Here is a 14,015-nt window from a genome sequence, read left to right as displayed (position 1 = left end):
GGGACCCTATTATCGGGGCAGGCTCAGTCATGGTGTCCCAAAATAAAAGAATAATAAATGAGCTGCAGAAGCCACTCAATTACAATTCACTTCTCCGGTATGGAGTGCCCCATAGTGTCCTGCAGGGGTTTTCTACAGCTACAGCACAAATCGCTGAATGAATGTACACCAAATTTGGCAGAAAGCCAGACCTTTGGCCAGAAAGAGTGTTTTTTGTGATTTAGTGTAAAACTGTTCAGTAGTTTTTGAGCAAAGAATGCTCAAAAGTGTAAATATTTCACACTGCGGAGGATCCACAGAACCAAGGGGCATATGTATCAAACTCCCGTTTAGCGAATCCCAATTTGCGATATTTTGCGAATAGCAAATTGAGATTCGCAAAACGGGATGTAAAAAATAAATCGCAAATATTTTGCGATTTCTCAAAAATCGCAAAATATTCTCAGAAACCCCATTTGCGATTACTTAATAGCGAAATTCGCTAATTAAGAAATCGCAAAAACGGAAATCTGTAATCCAGGTGCAGCCTGGTGACATCACAAACAGGAAACTGGAGTGATTTCCTGCACCTGCTCACCTGACCCACACCCAGAGGCTGCTTGGAGAGTGTGAGGAGGCATCCCAGGAGAGAGCAACCAGCAATGGCTTCCCACAAACAACAGGAGGGCAAGGATGCAGAGAAGAGGAAGAGGAAGCATAAGTTCTCAGAAAAGGAGCAGGAGGTCCTCATTGAGGAGATGGTGTGCAGCCATGAGCTCCTTTTTGGCAAGAAGGCACTGCGTGTCCCAGAGGCGAGGAAAAGGAAAATTTGGCTGGACATCCAAAATAAGGTGAAGGCAGTGGGGGTGACCAATCGTACCATTGAAGAACTGCGCAAGCGGTGGTACAACATGCGCCAGAGGTCGAAGGAGAGGGTGGCAGTCAGACTGAAGGACGCAAATCAGACTGGAGGAGGACCATCCACAGCAGAACAGCCAACATCCCACGAGGAGCTTGTGGAGTCAACTCTCCTGCCTGAGAGCGTTGGTGGTGTGGCTGACATAGACAGCTCCGACCCTGCATCCAGCAGCCAAGGCAAGATGCATGCAAAATCAATCTGCACTCATCCCCATCCCATGCACACATCCCCAAATGCGCATAGTAACCTCCCAAAATGTCATTCCAGTCCAAGTCTTACAGCACACCCAGCAATGCATCATGGGACTCGTAGTACTATGTCTGACAGTGTGTCCATGAGACAAAGGAAATTTAATGCAACATGTGGGTTGGGGATAAGTGAATGATACAGTGTCAGAGGTTAGCCAAAACAAACTGTAGGAACTTTATTGATTGCCAAATGCAGACAAAGACACAAACTCATGTAGTCCCCTTTACATCCACAGCACAATCCAGGGCACGGGAAGACAGCGCAGAGGGAGAGGAGCCTGCACAGCCTGAGGACACCAGTGACGAGACTGAGCAGAATCCAATCCAGCGCAGGAAGCGCGCACATGTGCCCCCACTGCCTCCATTTGAGGACGAATTACCTGCCACAGGGGATGATAGTGACAGGAGAGAGGGGAGTCAGGGTGTGCCACACATGCCCATTCAGGACACAGAAAGGCCAAGGAGTAGACCACAGGACACACGCAGGTCAAGGCCCAGGAGCAGCACTGCGACTGATGCCGAAGGATCCGTCTTCTCAGGCCTGGAACATAGCATGCTGCAGGAACAGCGCCTGCAAAGCAAAGCACTGAGGTCAATCAATAGGCAGCTATGCCGTATACACAAGGACCAGAAGAACATGGGGGAGGGCTTCATGGCCATGGCAGGGGCGATCCGTGAGCTATGTGACACTTTGAGGCACAACCAAGCCGCCAGTGATAGGGCTGGCCGACGTGCCAATGCACGCCTCAACAACTATACAAAGGCCGTGAACCGCCTCTGCACCACCACCAGCACCCTCACACGCAGAAGCGTCACTATGCAGGTCGAAATGGCACACTGCTGCCAGGATATAGCCCGAGGACTTGCACAGGTAACCACTGCTGTGGAGCAGCTGCAGACGGCCAACGCAGGTAGCAGCGCACTCATGGCCTCTGCCGAGAGTGAAGACACCTCCAGTAGGAGCAGCATCACTCCTACATTGCCAGGGGACAGACGACGCAGTGCCAGACAGGGTGCAGGCCAAGGGAACACCATGGGGGGCACTCAGCCTGGACGTCACCGAAGGAGGTGAACATGTGCTGTGACACTTACTGCAACACGGGTGAATGAACCCTACAATGCTGTTTGCACAGTTACTTGTGCCTTACCTGCACTGTGTGCATAACATGTGCTGGGGACAGCTACAATTTTCTTTATTGTGTAGTGTGAATAAACACTGCACACATTATCAAGCTTTTTTGTCTCATTTCATCATTACTCACCTAGAAGTAGTTTTGTGTGATCTCAGTCCGTCTCTGGCGTCCAGCAGCTGCCCCAACTCCTGATGCAGGTCTGGCAGAGGGAGCAGGACGCTCGTCATCCGATGTGTCTGTATCGATCACATCAATTGTGGTGCCTTTCCTCATTGCCATGTTATGTAGCATTGCACAGCTTGCCACGATTTTACAGCAGGTCTCAGGGCTGTATTGTTGTGCGCCTCCACTTTTATGCAGGCACCTGAAGCGGCTCTTCAGGATTCCAAAGGTACGCTCAATGACGCAGCGTGTAGATCTGTGTGCCCTGTTGTAGCTCCTCTCACTTGCATTAGCAGGATCCAGATATGGGGTCAGGATGAAGTCCCGCACTGCATAGGCACTGTCACCTGCAGGGATAGACACAATAGGTAAGTCAAGTCCCCCCCTTCAAGTGATGTAGTGGATGTATTGATGTGTGCCATGTATTTACCTAGCAGGTATCCCTCCCCAAACTCTCCAGCACTCAGACGTCTGTGTATTCCACTGTGTCTGAAGATGAAGGAGTCATGTGTACTGCCGGGGTATTTGGGTACAATGTCAGTGATGATATACTTTGCGTTGCACACAATCTGTATATTGAGGGAATGGTAGCATTTCAGATTTCTGTAGACATATTCATTTGCTGATGGGGGTGTGATGGCCACATGGGTCCCATCGATGCAGCCAATGACGTGGGGGAAACGTGCAATCTGGTAGAAGTCCAGTTTTGTTTGCTGTAATGCCTTTTGGGTGGTGGAGAAGTATATGTGATGTGAGAGCCTCTGTAGCATTGCATCTAGAAAGGCATGGAAAAAGCGCGAAAGTGCACTCTGTGACACCCCACCAACCTCCGCTATTACGCGTTGAAAACTCCCTGACGCCAGGAGGTGCAGGGAGCACAGGACCGGCACATGTGTGGGAATTGTTTGTGTCCTGCGTGTAGGGTGTTCCAAGTAGGGTGTCAGCTCCTCAATCAGGTTCATTATGGTCTGTGGGTGCAGTCTGTACTTGTCATAGATGTCCTCTTCAGTGTGCTGGAAAAGAGTGATGCGCAGCCTGAATATACGTTCCTGTCTCATTCTCCTTTGTGCAAGAGCCCGAATACGCAGCCTCCTGGCTATCACGAACAATGCTGCCATTGTGGTTGGGTCTGTTGCATTATGGGGTGGTTTAAGTACCTTGCACCAGTTTACCACCTGCATGCAATTGGTGTTAATAGCGATTTCTTAAATTGCGAATTTCGTGAAATCGCAATTAGCGACTTTTTCATACATGTGTTAGCGAATTCTTATTTTGCGATATCCTTATGAAATTGCGAAAAATCAGTTGCAAACGCTGTTTTTTGCGATTTGCAGCGTTTGCGACTAATTTTTGCTTTCATACATATGCCCCCAACTGATCTCCTGCTGAGATCTTATTGGCTGCCACCACGTCAACCAGGAAGTGGTGGCAGCCATCTTAGGACTCTGAAAAAATGCAAAACAAGACAAAGAGGTCAATCCAGAGTCCTACAAAACGCAAAAAAAAACATAGAGGGCGAGGTGGGGATACTCTGACCCCCTATGCCTGGTGGTAGGGTCCCAGAGGGGGGCAATGCATTGTATTTATTTGAGGAGGGGGCACATGGCCCCCTTAGGCACCAGTGTGTTGGGGTCCCCCTGAACCAAAAAGTAATTTAAAAAAATCTTTAACCGCACATTTATGGTGGATCGGTGGTAAAATTAATTAAAACTGCATGATCAAGGCCATGGGCTGAAACACATTGCAGGGGCTGGAGCACCTTTAATACACATAAACTGGTCTATATCTTTTCTGAGTGCACGTGGCTCATGTTGTACTGAGTGGCAGTGATATGTGTATGGGTATATATATATATATCATACCCAACTCTCCAACTCGTAGAGAAACGGAGTCGCACTCTCACGATTGGCTGACAAATACTATTATTTAGCAATGATGGTGGCAGTCCTGACGCGTTTCAGTCCAAGGTGACCTTTCTCAAAGGTAAGCCACGCACTGTTTGATGCTGTTAAAGTCCTCACATCGATTGCCTCCTTTTGTAGTTTCCGTCCCTCTAGTGGGCGTAGTTATCATTATACGGCATGCTGGTACATGTGGTTCATTTAGCAGTAGCATTTTCAAACCCTAAAGTGGGTAGTGCATTTCGTTTTATTTAATATTATTTATTTAAGTATAGTCAATGTCAGCATGCAATCATGCTCCAAAACAACTCATTTTCAAAGCTGCTCGGAAACCATACCGTAGACAGTCTTCGGTGGCAGCCACTTTCCCTTTCCGCTTTCACGAGCTTTTTCATCTTGTGGTTCCTGACGGGAAGTTTGGCGCGCTTGCTGGTTGTGCGTAACTCCCGTGGCTGAACCAGGCTGCTTTACATCATACCCAACTCTCCAACTCGTAGAGAAACGGAGTCGCACTCTCACGATTGGCTGACAACTACTTTTATTTAGCAATGATGGTGGCAGTCCTGACGCGTTTCGGCCCAAGGTGACCTTTCTCAAAGATAAGCCACGCACTTTTTGATGCTGTTAAAGTCCTCACATCGATTGCCTCCTTTTGTAGTTTCCGTCCCTCTAGTGGGCGTAGTTATCATTATACGGCATGCTGGTACATGTGGTTCATTTAACAGTAGTATTTTCAAACCCTCCAGTGGGTATATATATATATATCTATTGTGGGCGTGGTTATTTTGCGAGACTGTGCAGTTTTCCTCCATGTCAGCCCACTTGGGATATATTGTTAAAAGGACACAGCACCTGCCGCTGCCACTTTGGAAAGAAACACTCCATTATGGTAAAGAACTCCCTAACCCATAATGCACTTGCTATGAGGGCGGAGACTATAAGTATGTGCAGCTGTGGGGGCTTGTGTTAATGCCAGTGACCAAGGGCAGATTCCCGAAACGCGTATGGCGCTTTGTGTCATGGAGGAGTAACGCGCTGTTTGGCATACCTGCAATAAAGAAGGGTTTACCTCTGACTGTGTTGGCGTTCTCAAGCAAGGTGACTTTTTTCTGTTAGGAATTTAAAAGCGGCGCTCCTCGTCGCGAGAACGCCCCTCGCATATCCTGCTGGCCACGGACCCGTCATTGGGGTCTTGTGGAGTCTGAGGTCCATCTATTGTGGGCGTGGTTATTTTGCGAGACTGTGCAGTTTTCCTCCATGTCAGCCCACTTGGGATATATTGTTAAAAGGACACAGCACCTGCCGCTACCACTTTGGAAAGAAACACTCCATTATGGTAAAGAACTCCCTAACTCATAATGCACTTGCTATGAGGGCGGAGACTATAAGTATGAGCAGCTGTGGGGGCTTGTGTTAATGCCAGTGATCAAGGGCAGATGCCCGAAACGCGTATGGCGCTTTGTGTCATGGAGGAGTAACGCGCTGTTTGGCATACCTGCAATAAAGAAGGGTTTACCTCTGACTGTGTTGGCGTTCTCAAGCAAGGTGACTTTTTTCTGTTGGGAATTTAAAAGCGGCGCTCCTCGTCGCGAGAACGCCCCTCGCATATCCTGCTGGCCACGGACCCGTCATTGGGGTCTTGTGGAGTCTGAGGTCCATCTATTGTGGGCGTGGTTATTTTGCGAGACTGTGCAGTTTTCCTCCATGTCAGCCCACTTGGGATATATTGTTAAAAGGACACAGCACCTGCCGCTACCACTTTGGAAAGAAACACTCCATTATGGTAAAGAACTCCCTAACCCATAATGCACTTGCTATGAGGGCGGAGACTATAAGTATGAGCAGCTGTGGGGGCTTGTGTTAATGCCAGTGATCAAGGGCAGATGCCCGAAACGCGTATGGCACTTTGTGTCATGGAGGAGTAACGCGCTGTTTGGCATACCTGCAATAAAGAAGGGTTTACCTCTGACTGTGTTGGCGTTCTCAAGCAAGGTGACTTTTTTCTGTTGGGAATTTAAAAGCGGCGCTCCTCGTCGCGAGAACGCCCCTCGCATATCCTGCTGGCCACGGACCCGTCATTGGGGTCTAGTGGAGTCTGAGGTCCATCTATTGTGGGCGTGGTTATTTTGCGAGACTGTGCAGTTTTCCTCCATGTCAGCCCACTTGGGATATATTGTTAAAAGGACACAGCACCTGCCGCTACCACTTTGGAAAGAAACTCTCCATTATGGTAAAGAACTCCCTAACCCATAATGCACTTGCTATGAGGGCGGAGACTATAAGTATGAGCAGCTGTGGAGGCTTGTGTTAATGCCAGTGATCAAGGGCAGATGCCCGAAACGCGTATGGCGCTTTGTGTCATGGAGGAGTAACGCGCTGTTTGGTATACCTGCAATAAAGAAGGGTTTACCTCTGACTGTGTTGGCGTTCTCAAGCAAGGTGACTTTTTTCTGTTGGGAATATATATATATATATATATATATTATCTACTGGCGGTCGCCAGTAGATAGTTATAGTTAGGACCGAGTTTCCATAGGAAATCTGAAAATTCTATTTTGAATAACTTTGGCGCCGGTTGACGAATCCTCGCGAAATTTTCAAAACTAAAGGGGCGCTCCGCTCAGCTCCTACCCTGAAAGTCTCGGGGTGATTCGTCAAGTGGGGGCCGAGAAAAAAGGGGCGTCCCAAAACGCGTTTTCCCCATGCATTTTCCCATAGGACCTTTAGTCGAAGGTACAGCCCGAACGGCTGAACAGAATTACTTGAAATTTGGCAAAGTGGTAGTCCATAGGCCAGGCATGTGCCTTTTGCATATATGGTGTCAATCTGTTCAGTAGTTCCTGAGAAAATTGCAGTTAAAGGTACATAAATATCTATAAGCGCGCACTGTGCGCGCACCATAACGTGCGCAAGCGTAATTCTGATTGGTGGTTACATGTCAGTCAACATTCGAATCGGTCAAAATCAGGAAGTGTCGGCCGCCATTTTATGTATAACAGTGAAATAGAAAGGTGGAGAACGTGAAAAGGGGGCAGGGTAGAGAGTTCCTGACTCCCTAGCCTTTGTCAGGGGGTCCCTGAAGGACCCCGAAGGGTGAAAAAAACATTTTATTTTTTTTCAAAAAATCGCGGCGTGCGCGCACCATGCACGCACGGTGGCAAAAAATTCATTAAAAAAATGACAACACAGTATATTAGGAATATAGCTCTTCTTGGAGAAGTGAAGTGAGTTCTGAAAAGAACTGTTGTTTTTTGTCGAGCAGCAAAAAAAAAAAATGCAGCAAAAAAAATGAAAAACTGTTCACCAGGAACAAAAAAAAAAAAAGGAAAAAAATTAGGGGGTGGAGCATGTGTGCTGCTGTATCTTGTTCTCTATTAGGTTAATGCTGCTCTCACCATAACAGAGAACAGCATTGCACACATTGCACCGTATATGCACCTTGTTGAACAGAGGGTGCATATCCAGAGGTCTAGAAGCAGGTGAAGCTGCGGCTGCAGATGATGTGCTCGGCTGAGCTGCGGCTGCAGATGATGTGCTCGGCTGAGCTGCTGGAGGGTTGTCTCTTGCAGCCCGAGCATAAGCCACAGGATGCACTTCTTTAAAGTGCCTTATCATGGAGTAAATACTAAAGGAGTATTTTTTTTTTAGGGTCTCCTCTAGATAAGACCACTCCACAAACAGTGCAGGTGACTTTAGGAGCATTCACCTTCTTCTGACCCTCTGGAAAAGTAAAAAATTGCCAAATAAATGAGTCCTTTTGTTTCCTCTGCCTTGGGGGCACAAAGGTCTCCTCCTCACTCCCTGAAGAAGTCTCCTGTTCTGCCATTTTCAGGTGCAGGAAAAGCTGTTCAGCTCCTTCTCCCAGGAAATAAGAAATATTAATGAGGGGAGTGGGTGTGGTGTTGGAAGATTCTGGAACTGAAACTACTTTGAACCAATGAAAAGTATTGTTTCGTAATCAATTGACTTGCCGTGCACGCACCGTGCGTGCACGGAGCACGCGCGCATGGAGCACGTACGCATGCGCACACGGAGTACGCACGCATGCGCACACGGAGACCGTGCGCGCACCGTGCGCGCACCGTGAAAAATTTAAAAAAAAAAAAACTGTTTAGAAGTTTATGGAAGATATAGGTTTCACACTTAGGAATTAGCATTTTAAAAACCTTGCAAATTCACTGAAAAAACCATAGGTTTCACACACGTTATAGTTAGGAATTCAATAACGCAGGATTGCCCATTAGAGGATTCCACATATACCAGGGTTGCTGCACTCGACGCCGCAGGCAGCAGTGTAATGCGAGGCTGCCTCCCCCCTTCTGCAGCCATACGCGTTTCGGGCTTCCATGAGCCCTTGATCACTGGCAAAGAGGAAACAGGATGAGGAGGAAAGGAACATCATTTATTTTCATTTAAAGTCCCGCCCATGTGGGCCACGGGCATGCTGGATAATGTAGTTCGAAGTGCTGCCCCTGGACTCACAGTTCCTTTTACCAAGTGGAAACCTCTCCCGCGCCTCGATAAAATAAATGTCCCATGTCAGGAGAAAGGTTTCGGCAACATCGCAAACAACTGCCACTGTGTACCTGCAGCTCAGGCCCCCAATGTCCTAACTCTGGAGGCCACCATTCAGGAGACCAGAGTTGTTGGGCCTTACCAAACAACATGATCTCTTTTTTGTCAGCATTTAACTGTAAGCTGCCATCCATTCTGCAAACCCTTTCATGCCTTTACAAAAATGGTCTTTAACTTCGTCCACGTCTTTATCAATGGAGTTAACAAGCTGAGTGCCATCTGCATATGATAGTATTTCGAATCCAAAGGAATTAACGATCTTGGCAAGAGGGTCCACATAGATGCTGAACCACGTGGGGCTTAAGCATGAGCCCTGCGGGACCTCCTTGTCAATCAACATGGTATGAGACTTGAATGTGCCAAGAAAAACTGTTTTGTTTTGTTTTCTAGGAAGTCTCAGAACCACTGTAGAGCTGTCCCAAAATTGCCAATCTCATGTAGCCTTTGAATTAGCCTGGTGTGGGACACTGTGTCAAAAGCTGCAGACAAGTCCAGCAGCACCAGCATAGATGGAGTACCATTATCAGAAGAGCATCTTATGGAGTCAGTGACCACAACCAAGGCAGTCTCTGTACTATGGGAGGATCTCAACCCCGATTGCGATGGGTCCAGGGTCTTATTCTCCTTGAGATAGACTGAATGTTGTTTTTTATTAGGCCTTCTGTCAACTTGCCCAGAAGTGGAAGCAGCAAGATAGGACAGTAGTTTGTTACGTTTTTAGCACCCACATTGCCATTCTTTTGTATAGGTGAGACCCGTGCTGATTTTCAGGCCTAAGGGATTTTCCCAGTGTATATTGATAAATTAAACAATGACCTGATCGCAGGTGCAATCTGGTTAGAGAGTTGAGCTGTAATCCTTGGAGGGCATGGATCCAAGGAGAGCCAGATTTGTCTTTTTCTAATGTCTTCTGAATCTGCTCGAGTGAAAAAGATTAAAACTATCCCAGACTACAAAAATGCAAATTTGAGGGGGAAAGTTGCAGTTTGGCCCTTCGACAGACTGGTCAGAAGGTTTAGGGAAGTTCTGATAGATTAGCTTAATTTTATCCTCAAAAGAATCAGCAAGAGAATTGCATAATTCCTGCGAGGCCGGGATAACCTGAGAGCAGGCGTGAGGTTTGACAAAATCATTGAGGACTTTAAATAATTATGTTGATGAAGTGCCTGAATTTTGATTGATGATGTAGGTTTTTCATGCTAATTTAATTTTCTGATGATTTTCATTTTACACTACATTGCTTTCCAGTCTGCGGCAGCCCTAGACCAATTGTGCGGAGAAAGTATTTTAGAACTGCCCCACTTCCTGGTTGTTGGTGAGGCTTGTCAAGTCCGCCATTTTAGAGGTTAGCAACTTAGTTGCTAACAATATCTTATCATAAAAAGCAGATGCCAACGCGGACATGCAGTGGAAGCACCACCATCGAGCAAAAGGTACCCCCGAATGTCGCCAGGAGCTAGAACCTCTGCTCCTTTCACTACTGAGGTCAGTCACCCCATTAGAATTTGCAACTCTTTAACGGCCTTATGCTATTTTGGAGACCTGTTTATGTCTCTCACAACTCAGGCCAAATACTGTACTTATCATTTCCCGCGCTGCCTACAATGTCCTACAACCTGTTTAGTTTGTCATTTTACCTGTTTACTCCTAGAGTTAACACACAGGGAGTAAAAACTGCTGACAACACCACTTGTGCGGCTGGAAAAACAATGCAATGCAATGCCTACATCCCTCACCTCCCCAGGCTTTAAACTGCCCCAATAGCCTCCTCTGTAATGTAAGATCCTTACCGAAACACACAACAGAACTCTGGGAACTCATCTCATCTATGTCACTAGAGGTCTGTTTTTTCACAGAAACATGGTTGAGTCCGCCTACCCTACCTTCTATCACTTTACCACTCCCATAAAACTACAGTCTGCTCAGACTTGACAGAGAAGCCGGAACTGCTGGTGGCATTGGCATCATTTTCCAAGACACAATCAAAGTCGCTCTCATTGACACTTTAATAACAGACTGGGTAGAATTATGCATTTTTAAAATTGACTTCTCCTCTGAAGATTAGTGGAAAGGAGCACTTGTATATCGCCCCCCCCCAACCCCTCCCCCCGACCCAAAAAATGTTTGGCCATTGTTTAACTGAACACATTGCTACACATGTATTGTCAACACGGCACTTTCTTTTACTGGGTGACTTTAACTATCACAGGGAAGATTTCTCCGACCCAAGGGTCGCGCAACTTATTTCGGATCTGGCGGTGCTTGGACTTCACCAGATAATTAAAGGCCCCACCCTTTTAGCATGCCATACTTTAGATTTAATTTTCATAAACTCCAATTCTTTGACCAGTGACCCCCCCCCTACCTCTCATCTGGACTGATCACTTTATGATAAGTTTCCAGATTCCTAAAAATGATGGAGAAGAAAGGCCAAAGAACATCGACAAAAAAGCCTCAAGACAATGGTGGCTAGTTTCCCCTGACTCTTCTGTCAATTGTTAGAGTTCTCAACGGCTTCCCAGGACATAGATATTAACCGAGCTCTAACAAAATATCATAATTCCTTAAATTCTGCATTTGACAGCATCGCGCTTCTTAAAACAGGATTTAAAATTCTATTTAGAGCTCATGCTCCTTGGTACTCTACTGAGTTGAGACAGGAGAAATCCCCTTGTAAAAAGTTGAAGAGAAGATGGCATCAAACAAAAAATCAAAGTGACAAAGATGCATATAAATCTATATGTACCTTATAGAATCAGTAATGATTACTGAGGGAATCTGATGTAACCGGAGTATCTGTTGAATAAAGATGTTGACCAACTCTGTGGCAGTGGGAAGTTTTTTTTAAAAGGACAAAAACGGCGCATGCTGATGGAGCCAGTGGAACGGGCATTACTTGAACAAGACCTGTAGGGTGGGAGGAGCTTGATTTGTTATGAGCACAGGTACTCCGGACCAAGGTTGTGACATCCTTGGACCAATATAGCACTAGCTTCTGGATTCCGGGGTGGGGACACAGAGTAGGTTCTCATGGTAGACAAATGTAGAAAAACCTCTTATCAGACCTATCTTATTTCAACAATGGTGATCACTCAGAAATGAACATTTCCCCATAAACCAAATCTCATCATTTAAGATTTTTCTCTTAATTTTATTATTTATCAAAATATTTATGTTTATTTGTATTTTTTACATACATATTTTTTTAACTCGTGATCATAAAAACATTTACAAATACAGACAAATTCATATAAACATTTATTTTTGATTTGAACATCAGAGGATCAAGTCTCTCAGTTGTGAGAACCCCCATACAAAACCATCAAACTTCCATTCTCACCTTTCATTCTCATCATACATAATATTAACCATACCACACAAAACGTGACAATAAAATACACATCTATAGGCGGGATCCTACTAGCTGTAACTCTAGCATAATTTTAGATGTCGAGTTTGGCATTCAAAAGTCTGTTCAATTGTTGCTGATTGATTCTTCTTTTGTCTGAATCTTAAGTAGGATTCCCCGATGTGTGATGGAAGGTCTACGCATGTTTCGGTGAAAAAACAATTTTATATCACCTTCTTCAGGACCAAATAGATATTTCTTTACGTCTGTATAGTGGCCTGGGGGTTTTCTTGTTGAGGACCAATTAGATATTTCTTTACGTCTGTATAGTGGCCTGGGGGTTCTGTTGTTTGACGTAGGATTGTCTCAGGTGCCAGAGAAATGCTTTATCCTCCTGATAGAAATCCTCAATAGTGTATACTATCAGGAAATCAAATGTCGGTGTTCTGCAGCGAAAGGCGCCCTCTCATGGTAGAAACAGCCTTCTCTCATACTGTAGTTGGATTTCTCTAACCACCCATGTGAGTTCAGGGTTGCTATGGCCTTTACTAACCATTGCCAAAATTCCTCAGAATTGCATCTTCTGGTTACTTTTTCTCTAGTGGGCATAGTCCGTTCTTTAATCTGGTTAACAGGTGCCAAAGCATTATAAGTGCAGCCTCCACCTCCAAGCACTTTTTGGTGATATATGCTCTTGCTATGGCCCACTTGGGCCATTGTAAACCACTTTATACACTCTTTTGAACAATCACAAGGTGCACGGACCCCCAGGGCCTTCTTCCAGTCTTCCATAGGAGCATGGCTTCTCACCTCACATGGCTTCAGCTTACTGGTTACTGCATGTTGCTGTCTGGTGGCCAGCAGGCTCACAGCAGAAAGATCTGGTATCATGATTGTGGCAAACAAAGATCACGGAGCCTATAGACGCCTCCAGAATCAGTCCCTCCATAAAGTACTGCACCCAACACCGCTGATCTTGGCTTTACACGCTGATGTTCTGAAAATAATTCCTATAGGAGTTGTATCCGCTCAGTGTCAGAAACCATATGATAAAGATATTCAGCAAACATGCACAGGCTAATATTGGGTCCGTGCACTGGTTTTGCTGGAGCTGCCCTGCCTTCAGTGCATACATTATCTCAGAAAATGTACAAGTTGTTACAAGTTGCTGGATGAGCTGTACAGCTCAGAAAGATGAAGGGGCAGCCACGACTCTGTATGTCTAGCACGTGCTGCAGACAGTGCAATGTGACAAAACAGATGCATGGATGTTTTTTGAGCTTGTTCACTGGTCACAGCATCAGGATTATCCATTTCAACTTTCATTTCTGCTCGTCCATGTCAATATGAAGCTTGAAACCTATGGTGTTGAAACAAGGCTTGACACTTGGCAACATCACCTGTAGGATCCACTGTCATCATGATTAATGGAAACATATTGAGTGGTGCTTGTTCTTTCACAAAAGAAATGCAGTAGAAAAGTACATGCTGTACAGAACACACAGGGACAGTGCTATGTGGAACTCACACACAGACTCCGCGCTGTGTCCAATCAAGGAAGGGCTCACATGCTTGTTAGCAATCAATGCTGAGCGGTCCTCTTGTTGGCTTTCAGGGAACACAAAATCACATAGGCAGAAGGCATTTGACACAAAGCTAGTGGTTTAGCAAGTAGTGGGCGGGGGTGGGGGGTTCCGCCCTGGGCGGTACGAGTTTTGGGGACGGCGGCTTCCCACCGTTCTTACCTGC

Source organism: Triturus cristatus, chromosome 2_2 (genome assembly GCF_964204655.1).
Source record: "Triturus cristatus chromosome 2_2, aTriCri1.1, whole genome shotgun sequence".
Taxonomy (NCBI): domain Eukaryota; kingdom Metazoa; phylum Chordata; class Amphibia; order Caudata; family Salamandridae; genus Triturus; species Triturus cristatus.
This window is presented reverse-complemented; position numbering follows the sequence as displayed.